This window comes from Macaca mulatta, chromosome 5, assembly GCF_049350105.2.
Source record: "Macaca mulatta isolate MMU2019108-1 chromosome 5, T2T-MMU8v2.0, whole genome shotgun sequence".
In the NCBI taxonomy this organism is placed as follows: Eukaryota; Metazoa; Chordata; class Mammalia; order Primates; family Cercopithecidae; genus Macaca; species Macaca mulatta.
Window position 1 is genome coordinate 65206378 of NC_133410.1, and position 23219 is coordinate 65229596.

The following is a 23219-nucleotide window of genomic DNA, read 5'->3' on the forward strand; positions in this document are numbered from 1 at the left end:
AATTTGAGTTATACCTGGAGTTTTGGCCTTTGGAATTTGGCCTTTATAAACATTAGGAATATTTGAATGTTTGACTAATTTTTTTATAGTATCAGATTTGTACTGTTTTATATTTATATTGACCTGAAAAGAACACAGGCACTTTACTCTTAAAGGATATTTAAAACTATAGTTTTAGTGCATTCATATTCATACCAGCATGTAGTATCTTCCCTGCATTCACATTAGTTTTATTTACAGTGACAAAACTAAAGCCTAAGGATTTGTTTTAAATCTGCATTGTGGTAGAGAGGAAAAAATACTTTTAAGGAAACCTGTGTTCTAGTTTTGTCATTGTCTTTAATTAAACCTGTTGATGATATACGGTAAGTCACTTCATTGGCATTTTGTTTGTATTCATCAGTAAGCTAGTCAAGATGATATCTACAGTTTTTTAAGAATTTCTGTAACCAGTTACACAAAACTAGTAGGTAATATTAAAGGTATTTTCCTGAAATAATAGTAATAAATACTGAGCACTTTGTATGCAATAGACACTTTGTGCTTTTATATACAGGCTCATTTAAATGGGCTCAGAGAGGCTAGTAAACTTGCCAAAGATCAGAAAGGTAGTAATTGTTGGGCCAATATTTTATCTATGTTTTTATTTGGTGTTTCTAAAGCCACCTCATCACTTTTGAAAAAATAGCATATAAATTAATATGCGTCATTGAGATGGAGTCTCTGTCGCCCAGGCTAGAGGGCAGTGGCACGATCTCGGCTCACTACAACCTCCGCCTCCCAGGTTCAAGCAGTTCTCCAGTCTCAGACTCCCAAATGGCTAAGACTACAGGCACTCACCACCACACCCGGCTATTTTTGTAATTTTAGTAGAGACAGGGTTCCACCATGTTGGCCAGGCTCGACTTGAACTCGACCTCAAGTGACCCACCGACCTCAACCTCCCAAAGTGTTGAGATTACAGGCGTGAGCCACTGCACCTGGCCTGAGATTTTTAAACATTAATATTTCCTTCAGGCTTAATTTGCATCAGAGGGTTTTTCTAAAGTGCCATCCAATTAGATGTTAAGTTATGCTTTGTGTGTTGAGTGTTAAAGAGCTTAGTATTGAGTCAATCTATTTTAAAAAGCCATCAAGTTTTTACCAGGTATCTGGCGTTACTCTAACAGTTGTGTTGGCTCATGTAATCATCACTGTTTTATCCTTTCCTGACTTTATTTTTAAATAAAGTTACAGGAACATTGTATAAAAAATGCAAGATACAGGAGAGTATATAAAAATCAGAATTTTTTATTTAATCGTACACATTTATGACAGCTTTTTGTCACCATGGGAGACATGGTTTCTTTCATGTACTGTACAGGGCTGTGATTCTAAAAATCTACATTAGTATGATGTGTTCAGGTGAAAAACAGAAAATTCAGTCATTCAGAGTTTAGAAATCCAGTCAAGGATTTTATTGGCTGGAGTAATAGTTCAAAGGAGTAACAATTCAAGCATGTAATTTTTGGATTTGATTTCCCCCATAATGGCTTTTTATCAAGCATGGTCTAATTTTTTAAAAAATGGCCATTATCTCCAAGCTTCCATTATCTATGTAGTTTCAGTGGCAGGAGAGAGACCATTTTCCTCCCAGTGTCCATGACAATTCCTCCGAAGGACTGAACAGCCATGTTCGTCCTGGAGCAAGCCCTAAACCAATCTGTATTTCCAGGGAAATGGGGTCCTTTGACTCCCAGCATGGGAAGCAAGAGAGGCAGATGATATGGTCACCTCTGTGAGGATTACATCAGGAAGGACAGTTTCCAAAACACATGGACAGAGAAAATGTAGCAGATGTCCATTAAATCAGGATCTCATACAAGTTACAACACCTGAATGTCTGACTTTTCAGAGTATTGGCCTCTTGCCTGTGGAGATATCTACAGTATTCTGCTGTAGAATGCCGTGGTCTTTCTGAGGGTCACGTACATCCTGTCTTGTTATAATGTTAAACATTGAGTCCTCAGGCATGTCAGGGGTATGGAATTGAAAGGAAGAAGGAACTGTTGCTAGCACTTAACTGACCAAGCTAGTTCTCTGACCCAATGTAAAGGTGACTGTGACACACATGGATAATTTTATCCTGATGTTTTAAGATTTTGTTATTTGGATAGGAAACATTCCAGATGCAGTTTGAAACATACTAACATTGAAGCACATAGAAAAGAACTGGCTGAAGTTTAGTCCCCAAGTTCCTTATAGTAGGAATAGGAATCCTTAGAGTATAAGCAATCCATGCATAGTATTCTGTTATCTATCATATGGATCATTTAATCTCTAATTTTTTGGGGTGGGGATTCTCTTGTTTCTAAATCTTACACTTTTTCTTTCCCTTTCAGTTTCTTCTGTGTCTTAAATATAGATTGACTATTTTCTTAAATACTAATCAATATATTAAATACTAATAAATACTATTGACTGTCTTAAACATAGACTATTGACTATTAAATATTTTCACTTGTAACCTTCATACTAGAGATTTGAAAGATAGTAAAAAAAATAATAGCTCTGAAAAGCTAAGGAATATACAACATAAAAAAAATGTCAGGCTGGGTGCAGTGGCTCAAGCCTGTAATCCCAACACTTTGGGAGGCTGGGGTGAGTGGATCACCTGAGGTCAGGCATTCAAGACCAGCCTGGCCAACATGGTGACACCACTCCTGTACTAAAAATACAAAAATTGGTGAGTCGGTGGTGCATGCCTGTAATCACACCTACTCACGAGGCTGAGGCAGGAAAATCGCTTGAACCCAGGAGGCAGATGTTGCAGTGAGCCAAAATTGTGCCATTGCCCTCCAGCCTGGGCGACAAAGAGTCGTCTTAAAAAAAAAAAAAAAAGTATGGCAACAATATACATTGGGAAGAGGGTAAAAATCTGGAATTATTCTATATGATCTGTGTTGTTGCTAGCATAAAATAGTGTATTACAACTATAACATGTTTTATGTAAGCCCATGGTGACCACAAAGCAAAAAATTACAGCAGATTCACAAACAACGATAAAGGACAAAGCTTATTAGCACTACAGAAAATTACCATATCACAAAGGTAAACAAGAGAGGAAGAAATGAACAAAGAATCTACAAAACAAGAAAACAATTTTAAAATGGCAAAATAAGTCCTTACCTATCAGTAATAACCTTGATTGTAAATGAATTAAATTATCCAATAAACAGAGTGATTGAATGGATTAAAAACAATATAACTACGGGCGGCCTAAAAGAGACGCACTTCAGCTTCCAGAACACACAAAAGTTGAAAGTATAAGAATGGAAAAATATATTCCATACAAATAGTAACCAAAAGAGAGCAGGTGTGGCATAATATACAATAGATAAAAGAAACTTCAAGGTAAAAACTGTTACAAAAACAAAGATGGTCATTAATGATAAAGTGGCCAATTCATCAAGATGACATAAGAATTATATATGCACCCAACAACAGAGCACCTAAACAGATATAGAAAGTATTGGCCAGGCGCGAAGGCTCATTCCTGTAATCTCAACACTTTGGGAGGCCGAGGCGGACAGATCACCTGAGGTGAGGAGTTCGAGACCAGCCTGACCAACATGGCAAAACCCCATCTCTACTAAAAACAAAAATTAGCTGGGCGTGGTGGTGGGCACCTGTAACTACTCAGGAGGCTAAGACAGAAGAATCTCTTAAACCCGGGAGGTGGAGGTTGCAGTGAGCTGAGATCACACCATTGCACTCCAGCCTGGGCAACTCCAACTCAAGCGAGACTCCATCTCAAAATAATAATTTAATGTACATGAAGAAAAAAAATAGCAATACTATTCAGTGATCTTAATACCCCGCATTAAACACTGAATAGCTCAACTAAACGGAAAATTAAGCAAATACTGGATTTGAACTGCATTCTACACCAAATGAACCTAACAGACATATAGAACTTACAATCCAAGAGCAGCAGAGTATACATTTCTTTTCTAGTGCACATACCACATTATGCCTCAAAAAGCTAGAAAAAGAACTAAAGCCAAAGTTAGCAAAAGGAGGAAAATAATACAAATCAGTAAAATAGAGAACAGAAACACAGAAAAAATAAAAGCCAAAAAGTAATCTTTGAAAAAATAAGATCAGCAAAACACTAGCTAGAGTATGACAAAAAGAGGGAAGACTCAAATAAATAAAACATGAAAATGGAGACATTACACCAGATGCCTCAGAAGTAAAGTATTATGAAGGCCTATTATAAATATATGCAACAGGACGGGCGTGGTGGCTCACGCCTGTAATCCCAGCACTGGGAGGCCCAGGTGGGTAGGTCATGAGGTCAGGAGATGGAGACTGTCCTGGCTAACATGGTGAAACCCCATCTCTACTAAAAGATACGAAAGATTAGCCGGACGTGGTGGCGGGCGCCTGTAGTCCCAGCTCCTTGGGAGGCTGAGGAGGGAGAATGGCGTGAACCCGGGAGGTGGAGCTTGCAGTGAGCCGAGATCATGCCACTCCAGCCTGGGGACAGAGCGAGACTGTGTCTCAAAATAAATTAAATAAATAAATAAATGCAACAAATTGGATAATCTAAAAAAAAATGATAAATTCCTAGAAAAAAATATAACCTACGAAGATTGAGTTAGGAAGTAGTAGAAAACTTGAACCAATCCTGAACAAATCAGTTGAAGAAGTCATTAAAACCCTTCCAACCAAGAATAGCCCAGGACCAGAAGGTTTCATGGCCAAATTATACCAAATGTTCAAAAAAGAATTTTTATCAATACTTCTTAAACTCTGTCAAAAAATAGAAATAGAGAAGATACTTCCAAACATTTTATGGCATCAGAATCCCCTTCATATCCAAGGCAAAGACACTGTAAGAAAAGATAGCTATAGGACAATATTTCTAATGAATATTTATACAAAATTCTTTACTAAAATATTAACAACTAAACCACACATCAAAAAGAACGTACATCATGAGCAAGTGAGGTTTAACCCTGGCATGCAAGACTGGTTTATCATACACAAACCAATGTGACACATGAATTATCAGAATGAAAGATTAAAAACCACATGTTCCTTTCAAATGATGCAGGAAAAGAAGTTAACAGTTCTGCATCTTTCCCAATAAAGACTTTCAGGTATAGAAGTAAAGTTTCTCAAAATAATAAAAGTCATTTATAAAAAACACACACAGATAATATATCAGTGGAGAATGACTGAAAGTTTTTCCAGTAAGATCTGGTATAAGGTGAGGATTCTCACGCTAATCACTTCTATTAAACATTGTACTTGAAATATTAGCAAGAGCAATTAAATAAGTGAAACAAAAGACATCTAAATCAGAGGTAAAACTATCCCTATTTGCAGATGATATGATCCTATATGTTGAAAATGCTTAAAGATGCTTAAAAAACACTGTTGGAGTAAATCAGAAAACTTGCAGGATACCAAATCAACAGAGAAACAAAAGTAACATTTCTATAGACAAATAATCACCTAGCCAAAAAAGGAATCAAGAAAACAACCCCATTTATAATAGCACACACAAAAACAAAAGAATACATTTAACCAAGAAGGTAAAAGATTTGTACAAGGAAAACTACAAAATACAGATGAAAGAAATTGAAGACACAAATAAATGGAATGATATATCTTATTTATTGATGGGATTAATATTTTTAAATGTCCATACTACACAGGGCAACACATGGATTCAACACTATCTGTACCAAAAGTTTAATGGCGTTTTTTACAGAAATAGAAACAAAAATTCTAAATTTTTTATGGAACCTCACATACACATATAGACAGACGCACACACACGAACTGAACAGCTAAAGAAATACTGAGAAAGATAAAGTTGGGGACATCATACTTCCTGATTTAAACTTATGTTACAAAGGTGTAATAAACAGAATTATACTGGTAACAAACAGAAACATGGACTAATGGAAGACAATAGAAAGCACAGAAATAAATGCAACATATACGGTCAACTAAATTTTGAGCAGGGCACCAAGTGGATACAAAGGGGAAAATATAGTCTCCAATAAACAGTGCTAGGAAAACTGTATTTCTACCTGCAAAAGAATGAAAATGAACTCTTATCTCACACTATACATGTGAGATACACAACAAAAATCAACTCAAAATGAATGAAACACCTAAATGTAAGACCTGAAGCCATAAAACTCCTAGAGGAAAACATAAGAGAAAATCTCTTCAACATTGGCCTTGGCAGTGATTTTTTGGATATCATACTAATAGTTCAGATTACAAAAGCAAAATATATAAATGGGATTACATCAAATTAAAATGTTTCTTCACAGCAAAGGAAACAATCAACAAAATAAAAACGCAGCCTCCAGACTGGGAAAAATATTTGCAAATTACATATCTGAGCCGGGCGCGGTGGCTCAAGCCTGTAATCCCAGCACTTTGGGAGGCCGAGGCGGGTGGATCACAAGGTCAGGAGATCGAGACCACAGTGAAACCCCGTCTCTACTAAAAATACAAAAAATTAGCCGGGCGCGGTGGCGGGCGCCTGTAGTCCCAGCTACTCAGGAGGCTGAGGCAGGAGAATGGCGTGAACCCAGGAGGCGGAGCTTGCAGTGAGCCGAGATCGCGCCACTGCACTCCAGCCTGGGCAACAACGTGAGACTCCGTCTCAAAAAAAAAAAAAAAAAAAAAAAAAAAAAAAAAAAATTACATATCTGATAAGGGATTAATACTCCAAATTTGTAAAGAACTCTTACAACTCAATACCAAAAAAAACCATGAATAACCCTATTAAAAAATGGGGAAAGGACCCGACCAGAAATTTCTCTAAAGGAAACAAAAGTAGCCAATAGGCATATTAAAAATTGCTCAACATCACTAATCATCAGGGAAATACAAATGAAACCACTATGAGATATCATCTCATATCCATAAGAATAGCTGTTATAAAAAAGACAAGAAACAAAAAATGCTGGTGAGAGTGTGGAGAAAATAGTGAACCCTAGTTCGCTATTTGTAAGAGTGCAGAATGGTGCAATCATTATGAAAAACAGTACGGAGGTTCCTAAAGAAATTAAAAATAGAACTACCATGTGACCCAGCAATCTCTCTTATGGGTATAAAACAAAAAATGAAAATCACCACTTTGTAAAGATAGCTGCACTCCCATGTTCATTGCAACAGTATTTACAATAGCCAAGATATGGAAACAACTTGTGTCCGTTGACTGATGAGTGGATTTAAAAATGTGTGTGTGTGTATATATATATATATTTTTATATATATATGTATGTATTTGTGTGTGTGTGTGTGTCTAATATTATTCAGCCTAAAAAGATGGAGATGTTAACATTTGCCACCACACGGGTGGACAGAGAGGACTTCATGCTAAGATAAATAAGCCGGAGATAGAAACAAAAATATTGCATGATTTCCCTTACATGTGGAACATATATTTTTAAAAAGATCTCAGATACACAGAGAACAAAACAGTGGTCGCCACCAACAGGGGTGGTGGGCGATGAGAGGAAATGGGAAGATGTAGGTCAAAGTATACAAATTGGCAAACATGCAGAATGAGCAAGTTTAGAGATCTAATGTATAAGATGAGGACTATAGTTAATAAAATTGTATTACGGACTTTTATAAAGTAGATTTTAGCAGCTCTTGTCACACCAATAATCAACAATATGAGATACTGTATAACAATCTATAACATCAAAAACAAAGAATAAAAGGACAAGCTTTCTGACATCGCTTCAAATCTTGCTTTCTCCAACTTGGTAACAACAGCTAATATTGCTAATGATTGCCATTATACTGCTATTACCGTTCTCTGTGCCTTTCTTCTCCTCCTCCTCTTTCTCCCTCCTTGCCAACATAATCACTTTCCCGTTATGCGCATGAAGAAATCTTTCAAGAATAGGAGTTAATTGGTTAGAAATTCTACCAATCCTGGCCGGGCGCGGTGGCTCAAGCCTGTAATCCCAAGCACTTTGGGAGGCCGAGACGGGCGGATCACGAGGTCAGGAGATCGAGACCATCCTGGCTAACACGGTGAAACCCCGTCTCTACTAAAAAAATACAAAAAAACTAGCCGGGCGAGGCGGCGGGCGCCTGTAGTCCCAGCTACTCGGGAGGCTGAGGCAGGAGAATGGCGTAAACCCGGGGGGCGGAGCTTGCAGTGAGCTGAGATCTGGCCACTGCACTCCAGCCCGGGGGACAGAGCCATACTCCGTCTCAAAAAAAAAAAAAAAAAAAAAGAAATTCTACCAATCCTACCTCAACCTTTTTACCTTGTGAAAGTTACCATATACAGCCTAAATAACTTGCAGTCAAAATAAACATTGAGTCTTAACACTTGAATAAGGTCTCACTTTTATATTGCTGCCAATAAGAACATAGACAAAAATAATATCTTAGATCATATAATACATAAAGAATGCTGCCTTTCTGCTTATATCTTTTTTTTTTTTTTTTTTTTTTTTTTGAGACGGAGTCTGGCTCTGTCGCCCAGGCTGGAGTGCAGTGGCCGGATCTCAGCTCACTGCAAGCTCCGCCTCCCGGGTTCACACCATTCTCCTGCCTCAGCCTTCCCAGTAGCTGGGACTACAGGCGCCCGCCATGTCGCCCGGCTAGTTTTTTTGTATTTTTTTTTAGTAGAGACGGGGTTTCAACGTGTTAGCCAGGATGGTCTCGATCTCCTGACCTCGTGATCCACCCATCTTGGCCTCCCAAAGTGCTGGGATTACAGGCTTTCTGCTTATATCTTAAAAGTATGATATTAAGTTAGAATATGTTGACTCATGTGTTTCTTCATAAGGAATATCATCCTATATGCTGACAGAACTGATACAAGTGGTAGAAATTATTTGATCTTTATTTTACATGCACTGTACATTTTTCTATGCTTCTCTATCAAGCAGTTATGATATAGCAAGACCCATGTTCCCTAAGCGAGCTTTACTGAGGTGTACTATAGTCTGGGCATAAGGCAGAAAACTCTCTGATATGGTAAACCACCATTGTATTCTCTAAGATGTGAAACTTTGAGATCTTAAGTAAGAATAGGTTTAAAAAAGAAATACTAGAATAAAAGAAAGTTTTAAAAAAAGTGGAATAAAACTGGAATAAAAGAAAGTAAATCCTGCCAGAGCCACCGCGGCCAACGACATGTTCAAAATAATTCAGAGATCCATGAGGCCAACCAGCCTACACTTGTTCACCTTCAAAGTCTATGCAGCACCAAAAAAGGACTCATCTCCCCAAAATCCCGTGAAGGTTGATGAGCTTTCACTGTACTCAGCTCCTGAGGGTCAAGCGAAATGTGTAGAAGAGTCAAGGAGCCAGCTTGAAGAAGGCATCTTACAGTTCTGACGCTATTGTGAGACATATACAAATTTGTGTCAGGAAACATACTCCCAAACTAAGCCTAAGATGCAAAGTTTGGTTCAGTGGGGGTTAGACAGCTATGAATATCTCCAAAATGCACCTCCTGGATTTTTTCCAAGACTTGGTGTTATTGGTTTTGCTGGCCTTAATGGACTCTTTTTGGCTAGAGGTTCAAAAATAAAGAAGCTAGTGTGTCCACCTGGTTTCACGGGATTAGCTGCCTTCATCTGTTATCCACAACAAGCCATCGTGTTTGCCAAGGTCAGTGGGGAGAGATTATATGACTGGGGTTTATGTGGATATATAGTAACAGAAGATTTGTGGAAGGAGAACTTTTAAAAGCCAGGAAATGTGAAGAATTCACCTGGAACTAAGTAGAAAACTCCATGCTCTACCCATTTTAATCAGTTAAAGGTAAACACTGGAAACTCCATACAATAAATCAGTATTTCTACAGAAAAATGGAGGATAAGTCAGTATTGAATGTATTAAAATGGCTTTCTTCTTCAGGAAAAAATATGTATATAATTAAAACCCAAGTGAAAGAAAGAAAGAAAGAAAGTAAATGCTAGTTTTGTCTGCAAATGTAGTTGAAGTCATATACTTATATTGTTGAGGAATGGTGTTTCTTTTAAGCTAAAATACAAGTGAAAAGCCTCAACCTTTCCAATAAAATTTTAGCATTTCCACTTGTTCATCTGATCCATACATTTACTTTATACCAATCCACAGGATATCTATTCTCTAGGATTTTGGTTGAGAATACAATGTTAATCTATTAGAAGACCAGTTTCTATAAAATGAGGAGTAATATCTAAAGTGTCTGGCACAAATTAGTGTTAGTAATATAAACAAAACAGCAGTAATGACAAGAGTCAATATTACTCTGGATCACTATGTACCAGAGATATTTCAAGTGTTTTATCTATATTAACTATTTTTTTCCACACACACAACACGAGGTTGGCCTATTACTGTATGAGTAGGCATAGTCATATCTATCAACATTCTTTTTTTTTTTTTTTTTTTTTTTTTAAAGACAGGGTCTCCATCTGTTGCCCAGGCTGGGATACAGTGGCATGATTATGACTCACTGCAGCCTTGATCTCATGGGCTGAAGTGATTCTCCTGCCACAGCCTCCCATGTGGCTGGGACCACAGGCATGTACCACCATACCCAGCTGACTTTTAAACATTTTTTTTTCTAGAAACAAGGGCTCATGTTTTTGCCCATGATGGTCTCAAACTCCTGGGCTCAAACCTGCCTCCCGCCTCCCCCTCCCAAAGTGCTGGAATTATACGTGTAAGCCATTGCGTCTTGCCTCTTTGAACACTCTAGTCTAGTTTTCTGTCACTTGTTGCCTGAATTCTTGCAAGAACATTCTTACAAAAGTTCTCTTTAGCGTGATTCCCCTTTCTATAGTCCTGCCCCACTACAATCAACCCAGTTACTAAACCTTGAGATTTTTTTTAAAAAGGAAATCTGATAATATCCCTTTTTTGTTTAACTCTTTTTCACTGTCTTCCGCATGCCCTTAACGTATGTTCAAACTCCTATAATTATCTGGCTCTATATTACCTCACCAGCATCATCTGCTTCATTACTCAACCTCTTCCTACAGAACTAAACTTTGGGTCTCTGGGAACTGTCCTTACTTTTCTACCTGCTTTTCTTTATGTTTCTTCCTCTCCCTCTCATCCCTTCACCTTGTTTAGGGCTCACGTTAATTATTAATGACTCAGAGATACTTGCTGTACTCTCCTCTAAATGCTTCGTTAGCATTGTAGTCTCTCCTTAAGATGACACTTTTCATGCAGTTTTTATTACTTGCTTATATTTTATCTTTCACAGTAGAAGATAAGATGTATAGGGTGCAGAAGCCATGTCTACTTTGTTTCTTTGCAAATCTGGCACTTCTGGTATATTTTAGTCACTATATTCTTTAAATGAATAATTGATTCTTACATGTTGAATAATAAGACCTTAAGTTAACTGACTGTATTCTCAAAGTCTCCTAGGTATCTCAGGTTATTCTGTAATGGTAATGCAATTCGCATACTTATGATGATACTGAAAACAAATATACCAGTTTCTAATTGGCAGGTCACTTTCCCCACTTTCCATATGTGTCTCACTATGAGACAAACACTCTGAACGAAGAATACAGTCATTCCCCCTGAAAATGCAAAGCAAACAGAATAAAACAACTAGGAATAGGTTTACCTTAGACAGGGGTTTGACAGGTTTGCAGTAGGGTCCTACAGCAAATTCAAAATTAGGTAAGGGTGGGTGAGGAAATTCCAAACACCAGTAGTTTTGAATGAGCCACATTTCAGCTTTTCCCATGATCTCAGATAATTGTAGTGCATTTTCCTGAAGCGGGGCAGGGAGAAGGCAAAAGAAATAAAATTGTCACATGAATATGCCAGGTAATTTTCTAAAATCATTGGAAATAATGTAGCCAAAATTGTTTATGTCTTGCTAAAGCAAATATAAATGTGCATATTATACATAATTTATATATTTTATAGATGTTGTTCATACATATGTAAATAAAGTGGGTAGACTCTAAGTCACATTAGTATATACATAATCATGAATGATTATTAACACAAGTCACTGTAGAATTAAACATAGATTTGTTTTTCTCTCTAAAATATAAAAGTAACCATTATAAATTTAAAAACTCTTTGTACTCCACCATCACTTAATCCTACCATAGCCATAGCCATGTTTTTCCAGAGTATTCAGTCTAGTTTCTACAATTTAGGAAGCGACATGCAAATGCCATTGGTCCCCGTGGAGATATTTTTAATAGCTCAGCCAGCAGCTCTCCACGGGAACCAATGGTATTTGCATGAACGACATCAGATCTTGATTATTGTAGGTTTATCATAAGTTTCTTTTTCAAAACTACATCTTTGAAGAACTTCTCAGTGTAACCAGAATATTCCCAAAGAAGTTCTTGCATTAGTGAAAAATATGTTCAAAATATATGTTTTGGAAGTCATGTATCCATTTAGTAATCTGTTGTGTGAGAAAAACCCTGCAAAATAATCTTTAATTACAGGTATAGAATTAACCTCAAATTTAGTAATGGATGTTATGTTGGGATAAACAAGAATAGAAGCTGACAATGTTAGAACAGTCACCTCATGACCTCTCTGCATAAGTTTATCCAGGATTGTATTTATATTCATCCAATGACTATATTCTGTGGGCCACACCAGCACATTTCCACAACTCCCAGAGCTAGAGTAATAGCTCAGCTGTATCAGTAGAAGAGCTGAAGTCCATTTCATAGCCATCTTGATAAAATACAATGCCTTTTTTTAAATTGTTGTTCCCTCTGCCATTCTTACGTTTTGTTTTTATGCAAGGATAAATCAATCCGGAAGTTAAAATGTAATTCTTATCCCTTGAAGTAAATACATTATATAAGTAGTCTGAACATGTCAATGGCAAATGGAAAAACAAAATGTAGATGACCCTGTGTTTACACAAATGTATTTAATGTCTCTTTATGTTTTTAAGTGCTTTCATCCAGCTGAGATCAATGATTTTGCATGAACACGTCATCACATTTATGTAATATATTTTAGACTACTACCAAAAGTAGTGGCAATAGAGAGGCTCTTTTGTCTTCAGTCTCCTTGACACACAACTAGAGATAAAATAATTATATGGATGAATCAGCATTTTTTAGAGTATTTTTATAAAAACACTTTAGTCATGATTTTTTGACATATAATTCACATGCTATGCAATTCACCAATCTAATATATGTATATTAGTCTGTTCTCATGCTGCTGGTAAAGACATATCCAAGACTGGGTAGTTTATAAAGGAAAGAGGTTTAATTGACTCAGTTCCACATGGCTGGGGAGGCCTCACAACCATGGCGACAGGCAAGACAGAGAGCTTGTGCAGGGGAACTCCCATTTATAAAACCATCATATCTCATGTGACTTATTCACTACCACAAGAACAGTATGGAGGAAACGACCCCCATGATTCAATTATCTCCACCTGGCCCCACCCTTGAAACGTGAGGATTATTACAATTCAAGGTGAGATTTGGGTGGAGAGATAGCCAAACCATATCAGTGTACAATTGAATGTTTCGTTGTATATTAACAGACTTGTAAAATCAGAAAATAATTTTAGAACAGGTTCATCTCCCAAAAAGAAATACTTTACCATTCGCTGTCAACCCCCACCCTGTGCAATTTCTGCATCTCTAGAGTCCTAGGCAACCACACACTAATCTACTACCTGTCTCTATTGGTTTTCCTTTTCTGGATATTTCACACTAATGAAATCATACAATATGTGGTCTTTTGTGGCTGGCTTTCACTTTTCATAATATTTTAAAGACTCATTCATGTTATTTAAAGTACCAATATTTCATTCATGTTTATTTCCAAATAACGTTGTGTAGTATGGATATACCACATTTTGTTTATTATTCATCAGTTAATGGACATTTGAATTTTTTCCAATTTTTGGCTATCATGAATAATGTTATTTATTAATGTTCATGTACAAGTTTTGTGTAGACATATTTTCATTTCTCTTGGGTTTATACCTAGAGATGGAATTGCTGGGTCACATATTAGCTTTATGTTTAACTTTTGAAGAATTACTAGACTGTTTTCCAAAGTGGTCATAACATTTTCCAGTCTCATTAGCAATGTATGAGGATTCCAATTCCTCCACATCCTTGACAACACGTGTTAATTGTCAAAACAAACAACATTTGTTTACTAGGCTCTTTCCCTATTGAACTGTTTTGGCACTCTTGTCGAATATCAGTTGACCATTAACATATGGTATATTTCAGGATTCTAAAACCTATTCCATCAATCTATACATCTATCTGTAGGCCTATGCCACATTTTTTTTATTACTGTAGATCTGCAGTTGACTTCAAAATCAGGACGTATAAGTCCCCAACTTTGTTCTTTTTAAGACCGTTTTGTTATTAAAAACGGCACTTTGGGAGGCCGAGACGGGCGGATCACGAGGTCAGGAGATCGAGACCATCCTGGCTAACACGGTGAAACTCCGTCTCCACTACAAAATACAAAAAACTAGCCGGGCGAGGTGGCAGGCGCCTATAGTCCCAGCTACTCAGGAGACTGAGGCAGGAGAATGGCGTAAACCCGGGAGGCGGAGCTTGCAGTGAGCTGAGATCCGGCCACTGCACTCCAGCCTGGGTGACAGAGCGAGACTCCGTCTCAAAAAAAAAAAAAAAAAAAAAAAAAAAAAAAGACATTACTTCACATTATGAGAGAGCTTTGGTGTTTTATAAATAGGTAGGAAATATCCTTTTGGGAAAAGGCAATAGCCATTATCTGAGAATACATGGCTCTTTTCATGTTTAAATCAGAGAAGCATGCTCTTGGCCACCTAGAAGGCATGTAAATATCCTCACCCCACACTGAGAGATAAGAGTCTTATGGGAGATGGACTGATTCCCTCTTTTGGGGATCCAGGTTTTGGTATAAAAATAGGACCCTTAATTTTGGGGGATCTGTTTTGCCTTCCAGCTGTGCCTGCTTATTAGGTCCTAGAAACTGCATTCTTTAAAGAGAAACTTACAAACTGGCAAACGATAAATCTTACAATTACTAGATCTTTTTTGTCTGTCTGTATACTTCTATGTGTTGTGTGTTTGATATTTATTATTTCTAAATAGGGAGATAGAAAACAATTATCTTATTACTATATAGACAGTTGTGCTAGAAATATGTTTGTAATTCAATAATGCATCTACGTTCATCTAGAGATAAAACTAAAACTATAATTAAATGAATCTGTAATTTCTGAAAGAAATCTGAAGTGCTTCAAGTTTCAGAGTCATGATTTCTTAGAGTGTCTTGTATGAGTGATGGCCACAGGGTTCTAACTGACCCTATAATGTAAGCCCCTTCAGAATATTTATGAGATTGATAGATCATTCTATATTTTCATTTCCTTATTTACCTATAAAAGAAAACTTTCTTTGATTTTTATATTCATGGAAGCTCACCTTCAAATGCACAAAGAAAATGGAATGTTTATGCTACCATATAAAAACATAGCATACTTAGTGATTCTCTGTAAAACTGATCTCATTTCTTTTCATAAAACGTTTGGAACCAAAAGTCAAAGTAAAGTACATATATCGTATTTTTACCTTCTCCATAAATTTAATTTGACCACTTAATTCAGGTATAACAACAGATATATAGGAAGGAAGGAATCAAAGTCCTCACCCATATTTTTTCAATGTATGGACAAGAGAGAAGCAGAGACTATACACAAAGGACATTTCAAGTATCTCAGACAGCAACTCACCACAGGGACCGCTGGCATCTCCAAGAAGGACATTGTCTTAGTCCATTTGCACTGCTATAACAAAATACCTGAGAGTGGATAATTTATAAAGAACAGAAATTTGCTTCACACAGTTCTGGAGGCTGGAAAGTTCAAGATCAAGGGGCTAGCAGGTTCATTGTCTGGTGAGGATCTCTCTGGTCTCTGCTTCCAAGATGGCTCCTGGAACACCGAGTCTTCTGGAGGGGAGGAATGCTGTGTCCACTCTTGGCAGAAGGCATAAAGACATAAAGGCGGCCGTGCGCCGTGGCTCAAGCCTGTGATCCCAGCACTTTGGGAGGCCGAGACGGGCGGATCACGAGGTCAGGAGATCGAGACCATCCTGGCTAACCCGGTGAAACCCCGTCTCTACTAAAAAATACGGAAAACTGGCCGGGCGAGGTGGCGGGCGCCTGTGGTCCCAGCTACTCGGGAGGCTGAGGCAGGAGAATGGCGTAAACCCGGGAGGCGGAGCTTGCAGTGAGCTGAGATCCGGCCACTGCACTCCAGTTCGGGCGACAGAGCGAGACTCCGTCTCAAAAAAAAAAAAAAAAAAAAAGACATAAAGGCAAAAAGGGGCAAACTGTCACTGTCCAGTTCTGTTATAAGGACACCTAGTCCCATTCACAAGGAAGAAGCCCTCATGGCCCAATCTCCTCTTAAAAGGTCTACCTCAATACTATCACATTGGCAACATTTGAATTTTGAAATGGAAATTCAACATTTTGAATTTTGAAGGGGACACATTTAAACCATAGTATATGTCAAACCTTGATTTTTGTAGTTTTGTCGTAAGTTCCTTGTTCAGAACTGCATCTCTATAGAGCTTTTCAAAGTAATCAGAACATTCACCCCCAAACATTTTTGCAGTAATGGAAAATATGCTCAATATGTGTCTTTTGGCAAATTATACACCCATTTCCTGACGCATTTTGTAAAAAAAAATTCCAGTTCAACTCTAGTATAAGATGTAGGAAAAATTTCAAATTTAGTAATAGTTTATTGAGATCAAGGGTAATGAAATAGGAAGGTGTCAGAACCTCATGAACTATCCTCATCAGCTATCCAGACAAGTTCATTCGGTAGTGTCTTTAAATTGCTCCATTGATTATATTTCATTGGCCACAATAGCATTTTTCCATAACTTTCTTTTTTTATTATTATTATTATACTTTAAGTTCTAGGGTACATGTGCACAATGTACAGGTTTGTTACATAAGTATGTATGTGCCATGCTGGTGTGCTGCACCCATTAACTCGTCATTTCCATAACTTTCAAAGCTAAAGTAATAATTCAACCCACTTCTTTATTGTGTTGTTTTCTTCTTGCATTTTAAGCTTTCTTTACATTTTCTTGATAAAAGTAACTTATCAGATATATGGTTTGCAAATATATTCTCCAATTTTGTGGCTCCTCATTTCACTTTCTTGATGGTATTCTTTGATGCACATAAGTTTTAATTTTTATGAAGTCCAATTTGTTCATTTTAATTTGGTTGTTTCTCTTTTTGGTGTCATATCTAAGAAACCATTGCAATTCCCTTCAACACAACTCAACAAAATTAAGAGGTTATATTAAGTTGGAAAATGAGACTAATATTAAAAAAACAGATACATAAAACAAGTGTAGCTCATTAGAAATTTGCTATAATTCTTTGCATTGTAATTATAATGATGTTTAACTCTTTCTTAAATATTTAAATTTGTCATTGATAATCTCATTTGTTTAAGACACCATTTATGAAACATCAAGGTTACATTTCATATCTTAATTGAATATATAAGTATGTACAAGAAATGTGAATATTTGTATTTACATCAGTATTTTAATACTTCTCATTACTCACCATCTCTCGTCCCCATTTCCTTGTCTGTCATATGAAAGGTGTTTAACTATGCAATCTCTTAATTTCTTTAGAGTTCCCGCACGCTATAAGGTATTTTCAGTAAGGTATTTTTGGAAGGAAACCAAATACCTTAGGATCCAATACTCACTGGCATAGGTGGATCCCACAGAATGAATGTCTTGATAAGACATGAAAAAATAAATACTGAAAACACGAGTAACAGCCAGAGTGATAGTAGTCAAACAGGAAATAATTTATTAAACACTTATTAATAAAAAATTTAAAAATAAAATGAACTTCTTCATATTTATTTTCTAGTTTTAGGGAGAAAAAGATACACTTGGCCGGGCGCAGTGGCTCAAGCCTGTAATCCCAACACTTTGGGAGGCCGAGATGGGCGGATCACGAGGTCAGGAGATCGAGACCATCCTGGCTAACATGGTGAAACCCCGTCTCTACTAAAAAATTAAAAAAAAAAAAACTAGCTGGGCCAGGTGGCAGGCGCCTGTAGTCCCAGCTACTCGGGAGGCTGAGGCAGGAGAATGGCGTGAACCCAGGAGGAGGAGCTGGCAGTGAGCCGAGATCCGGCCACTGCACTTCAGCCTGGGCAACAGAGCGAGACTCCGTCTCAAAAAAAAAAAAAAAAAAAAGATACACTTTTAAGGGGTTGTAGTTGTTGTTTCCTGAGATAAGGTCTTGCTCTGTAGCCCAGGCTGAAGCACAGTAGTATAATCATAGGTCACTGTAGCGATCCTCCTTTCTCAGCCTCCCCAGTGGCTGGGACTACAGGTGCACACCACCATGCCCGGCTAGTTTTTTTGTAGTAACAGGGTCTCACTATGTTGCCCAGGCTGGTCTTGAACTCCAGGGCTCAAGAGATCATCTAGGCTCAGACTCCCAAAGCATTGGGATTCCAGAAATGAGCCACTGTGCTCAGACTGGGTTGGTACTTTTTAAACCCAGAGTCACATTCTTTATGGCCAGAACCAAAGTACCTTATTTCAAATGCAGTTATATCTCACAGAGGAGTTTTCACTAACTTCCTGGATTGTCACATTGTCCTTTGTTCTGCAATCTTACACCTCTCTCTCCTACTGCCTCTGAAAAATAACAACACCTCTTTTATTATGAGTGACTGCATTTTCTATGAGAAAATACTTGACAACTTTATTATGAAATGGTAACATATTTCATGATAAAGTGTGGCCTGTCCTTCCTCTGATTCCAGCATACCCACTCAACTCCTGCTCTACATATCACGTTCAGTGTGACATCAGTGTTTCTTGAAGATAATGCATTTTTATTTTTCTTCCCTCTCCCTTTCTCACACTTGCTCTTTATTTATTGTGAATGTGCTCTTTCATTTTCTCCTTCTAGCAATCTTATACTCATTTTTCAAGTCTCAAGTCTCATGTCACACAGTACCTTTTTCATGTAGTCTTCACTTACCTCCCCAGTGGGCTTAGGTGTTTCTTCCTCTGAGATCTGAAAGCAATTTCAGGGCAGCTTCATGAATGCAATAACCTGTTACATAGAAAACACTTTATCTTTCATTGCCTTATATTGTGCATTTCTCATCTTATTCCTCAGACATACAATTGGTAATCTTGCTAAAACTCACCCAATCCTAGATCATTTCCAAACCAAAGCTTTTATAACTTATGGTGGAACAACAGCATATATGAGATGACCTACCATGGAGTCCCTCCACGGACATTCCTTTGTTTGTGGACCAACATGATAGCATTGCTCACATGAAGGCCAAGGAAGCAGCTGTTATATTGGACTTGAGCACAAAGTCAAGTACAGATCTGCTCGATATACAGAAGACAGTCATATATAACCCTTCATGAGTATAATTTTTTTACTCTATTTACATATTTTACAGGAAGGCCAATGTGGCAATAGTATGGCTGAAAATGAATACAGTAACTAGTACAAATTTGCTTAATTTTTGTCAATAAGTTTTTTTCCAGTGGTTTTAGTGAAAAAATTTTTAAGAGGTTTAGGGATAGTGGACAAATTTTGAAATAGTTACAGGCAGAATGAGAGGAATCACTGAAGTTGGTCACTAAATGATTACAAGAAAGCATTGAGAACAAAGTTGAAGTAGGGAACCATGAATATTATAATTATTAAACTGCAGAGTTATCATTTTCTTTCAGCATGAAAACTTTTCAAATATTTTAAAGTCTTCTAAAGTGGTTTAGGTTCCAGTAAAGGAACACAACATAATCAATCACTAATTCCCATTACATTTGATGCATCCTGAACCTCCTGTGTGAATATTTTGATTCCTTCCATGATAAGTAATAAACAACCAGGGATTTCAAATTTACCCAAATAAAACTACTGAAAAAAGAGGATACTGCTTATAAATGTAGGCATATTCTTAGCTCTTTTGGTTGTAGTTATTTTTTGTCCTATTTGGAAGAATTATAAAATCAAGGAGTATTTTACTTGGAAGAGATAAGTTGGAATTTTCCTGGTTAAAAGGCAAAATTTCTGAAACCAAAAATATTTTGTTTCCAAATTATTCAGTATATACATTAATTTGAGTTATAATATTGCTATTATTATTTTTAATCTTATTGTTATATATATGTTTTCCTTCTGTTTTATAATGACCTACATAAAAATACAATATTCTATTTGAGGATATATTGGCAATAATAATACACTGAACATGAAATATTCTTAAAGCTATGTTACTTTAATTTTAGCACAACTGATGTTCATCCTACTGAGTACCATGAGAAGCATGTTTTATTTTTGTTTTTGAGAAAAAAATATATCTTTCAATTAGTGGTTTAATGTAAAAGTACATCTCTCTAGCATAGATGTCTTTCTACACTTGTTGCTTTTTAATAAATCTAATGCTGGTGTACAAAAATGAAGATAATTTTTTTGAGACAAGGTCTCTATCTGTTGCCCGGGCTGGAGTGCAATGGTGCAGTCTCAGCTCACTGCAACCTCTGCCTCCTAGGCTCAAGCGATCTTCCCGCCCCAGCCTCCTGAGTAGCTCAGACTACAGGCACATGCCATATGTCACAATAAGTTTTATTATTTTTTAATTTTGTAGAGACAGGGTTTTGCCATGTTGCTCAGGCTGGTCTCCAACTACTGAACACAAGTAATCTGCCCACTTTGGCCTTCCAAAATGCCGGGATTACAGGCCTGAGCCACCATGACCAGCTGATAATTTCTTTACTAGCTGATACATATTGAATATTTATAATATGAAAGATATTGTATTCGTTTTTTAATGTATTAATTTCTTCATTTCCCCATTAAATTATAAAAATATAACAGAATTAATACCCATTCTCAAAAACCCAGTTCTCCCACTCTGTTTTTTAAATAAGAGGAAATGAGCTCCATTAGTATTGCTGTAGTGCCATGCTATAGCATTTTGGGGTTCAATGTTTGCAAGCCATATCCCTATATACACCTGTTTTCCTTATCTGTTAGTCCATAATCATTTCAATAGTAGAAAGAGATGCAACTGTAATGCCTCAAAGTAAAATGTTGAGCACTTTACAGATGCTAAAATAAGAATACTAACAAGAAAAACAATAATTACAATACCAAACATTAAGTGAGAGTCTACTATATAATAGAACTCTACTATATAATAAGAATAATTTTAAGTATTTTATGAATCAATATATTATTGCTCACAATAATCAAATAAGAAAGGTACTTTTCCTATATGTTACACTTAAAAAAACTGAGGAACAGAGAGAATAAAAAAAAAAAAACAAGACAACCCACCTTCATATATTTAAACCTTAATTCACCGTTATAAGGTCAACATCAAATCCTGGTCAGTACCAACTCCCGATCAGCCCTATTTGGATGTGGCCCTGCACCTCATCATAGACTTGCCTTCTACATCTGGATTTTGATACTGTTTTGAACCTTGTATTAGTCTTGAAGAAAGTCAAACCTGGAAGTTATACTTCCAGACATCTAGACTACAGCGGTATTACTTTTAGGATAGACAGATATATCTATAGAAAAGAGGATGGAGACCAGAAACTGACACATACATCTAGTCACCTAATTTTATTATGACAACTACACAACTACAATTTATTGGGCAAACAACTTTGTTTTTCAACAAGTGATTCCGAGTTAATAGGATATCCTATTAATATGGTTTGCCTCTGAATCCCCATTCAAATCTCATCTTGAATTGTAATTCCTGCATGTCTAGAGAGGGATCTGCTGGGAGGTGATTGGATCATGGGGGCAGTTTCTCCATGCTGTTCTTATGATACTCAGTGAGTTCTCATGAGATCTGATGGTTTAAAAGTATTTGGCAGTTCATCCTCTCTCCCTTTCTCTCTCCTGCTGTCTTGTGAAGAAGGTGCTTGCTTCTTCTTCAACTTCCACCAGGATTGTAAATTTCCCGAGGCTTCCCCAGCCATGAGGAAATGTGAGTCAATTAAACCTTTTTTGTTTATAATTACCCAGTCCCCAGCAGTTCTTTATAGCAGTGTGAAAACAGACTAATACACCTGCAATCCAAAAAGTGACTGAGGCAGATTTCATTGGATTCTGAGATCTGTTTTACAAAGGTGGAGGACATGCCTGGGAAAAAGAAATACAAGTTACAGTAGGATATGTGGCCTGAGTTTTTTCAAACAGGGTTTTGGGAACTTCAATATTTAAAGGGAAAAGAACAAGCAGGAGGGGAAGGAAAAAAAAAGGAGGGAGGATAGGCAATGAGTCAAGGGGTTACATTCTTGTGAAGCTCAGATTAATGCTTAGTGAATATACATTTTACATTTGGAAGGAAGACTGTGGGGGAAAGGTCAATTATTTGACTTTTATTTAGTAAATCTACATTTTACGTAAGATAAAGTAAGCCTATGAAATTACAGTTGTCTGTTTTGGAACAAAAGGCAAGTAGGGTTTTTTTTCTGTCTTTTTGCATTTTGTGATTTTTGCATGACTCAGTTGCCAAGATTAATTTTCCCTTTAGCATAGTGAGTTTGAAATTCTGAGATTTTTTTTTCATAATTCATATGGAAAAATGTGAAACTTGGCCTATCTTTCTTATACCATACAGTACAATCAATTCAGGTTACAGTACTATGAAAGGCAAAATAATTGCATTAGTCTCTTTTTACACTGCTATAAAGAACTAACCCAAATTGGGTAATTTATAAAGGAAAGAGGTTTAATTGCCTCACAGTTCTGCATGGCTGAGGAGGCCTCAGGAAACTTACACTCACGGCAGAAGGTGAAAGAGAAACAAGTATCTTCTTCATAAGGCAGCAAAAAAAGAAAGAAAGCAGGAAAAAACTACCACTGGTAAAACCATCAGATCTCATGAGAACTCACTCTGTTTCATAAGAACAGCATGGGAAAATCTGCCCCTATGATCCAGTCACCTCCCACCAGGAGGGAGATGATATGGTTTGATTCTGTGTCCCCACCCAACTCTCATCTGCAGTTGTAATCCCTCAACACCTGGGGATTATAATTGGAGATGAGAGTTGGGTGGGGACACAGAACGAAACCATATCGTTGTGTTCCTAGCCCCTCCCAAATGTCCCTTTCACATTTCAAAATATATAATGCCTTCTCAATAGTCCCCCAAA

The 23219-nt window shown here is 37.0% G+C and overlaps 1 pseudogene; it reads left to right on the forward strand.

Annotated features, from left to right (window-relative positions):
- The first annotated feature begins 9180 nt into the window (after window positions 1-9180).
- On the forward strand, window positions 9181-9777 carry LOC710871 (MICOS complex subunit MIC26 pseudogene; annotated as a pseudogene).
- The last annotated feature ends 13442 nt before the right edge of the window (window positions 9778-23219 follow it).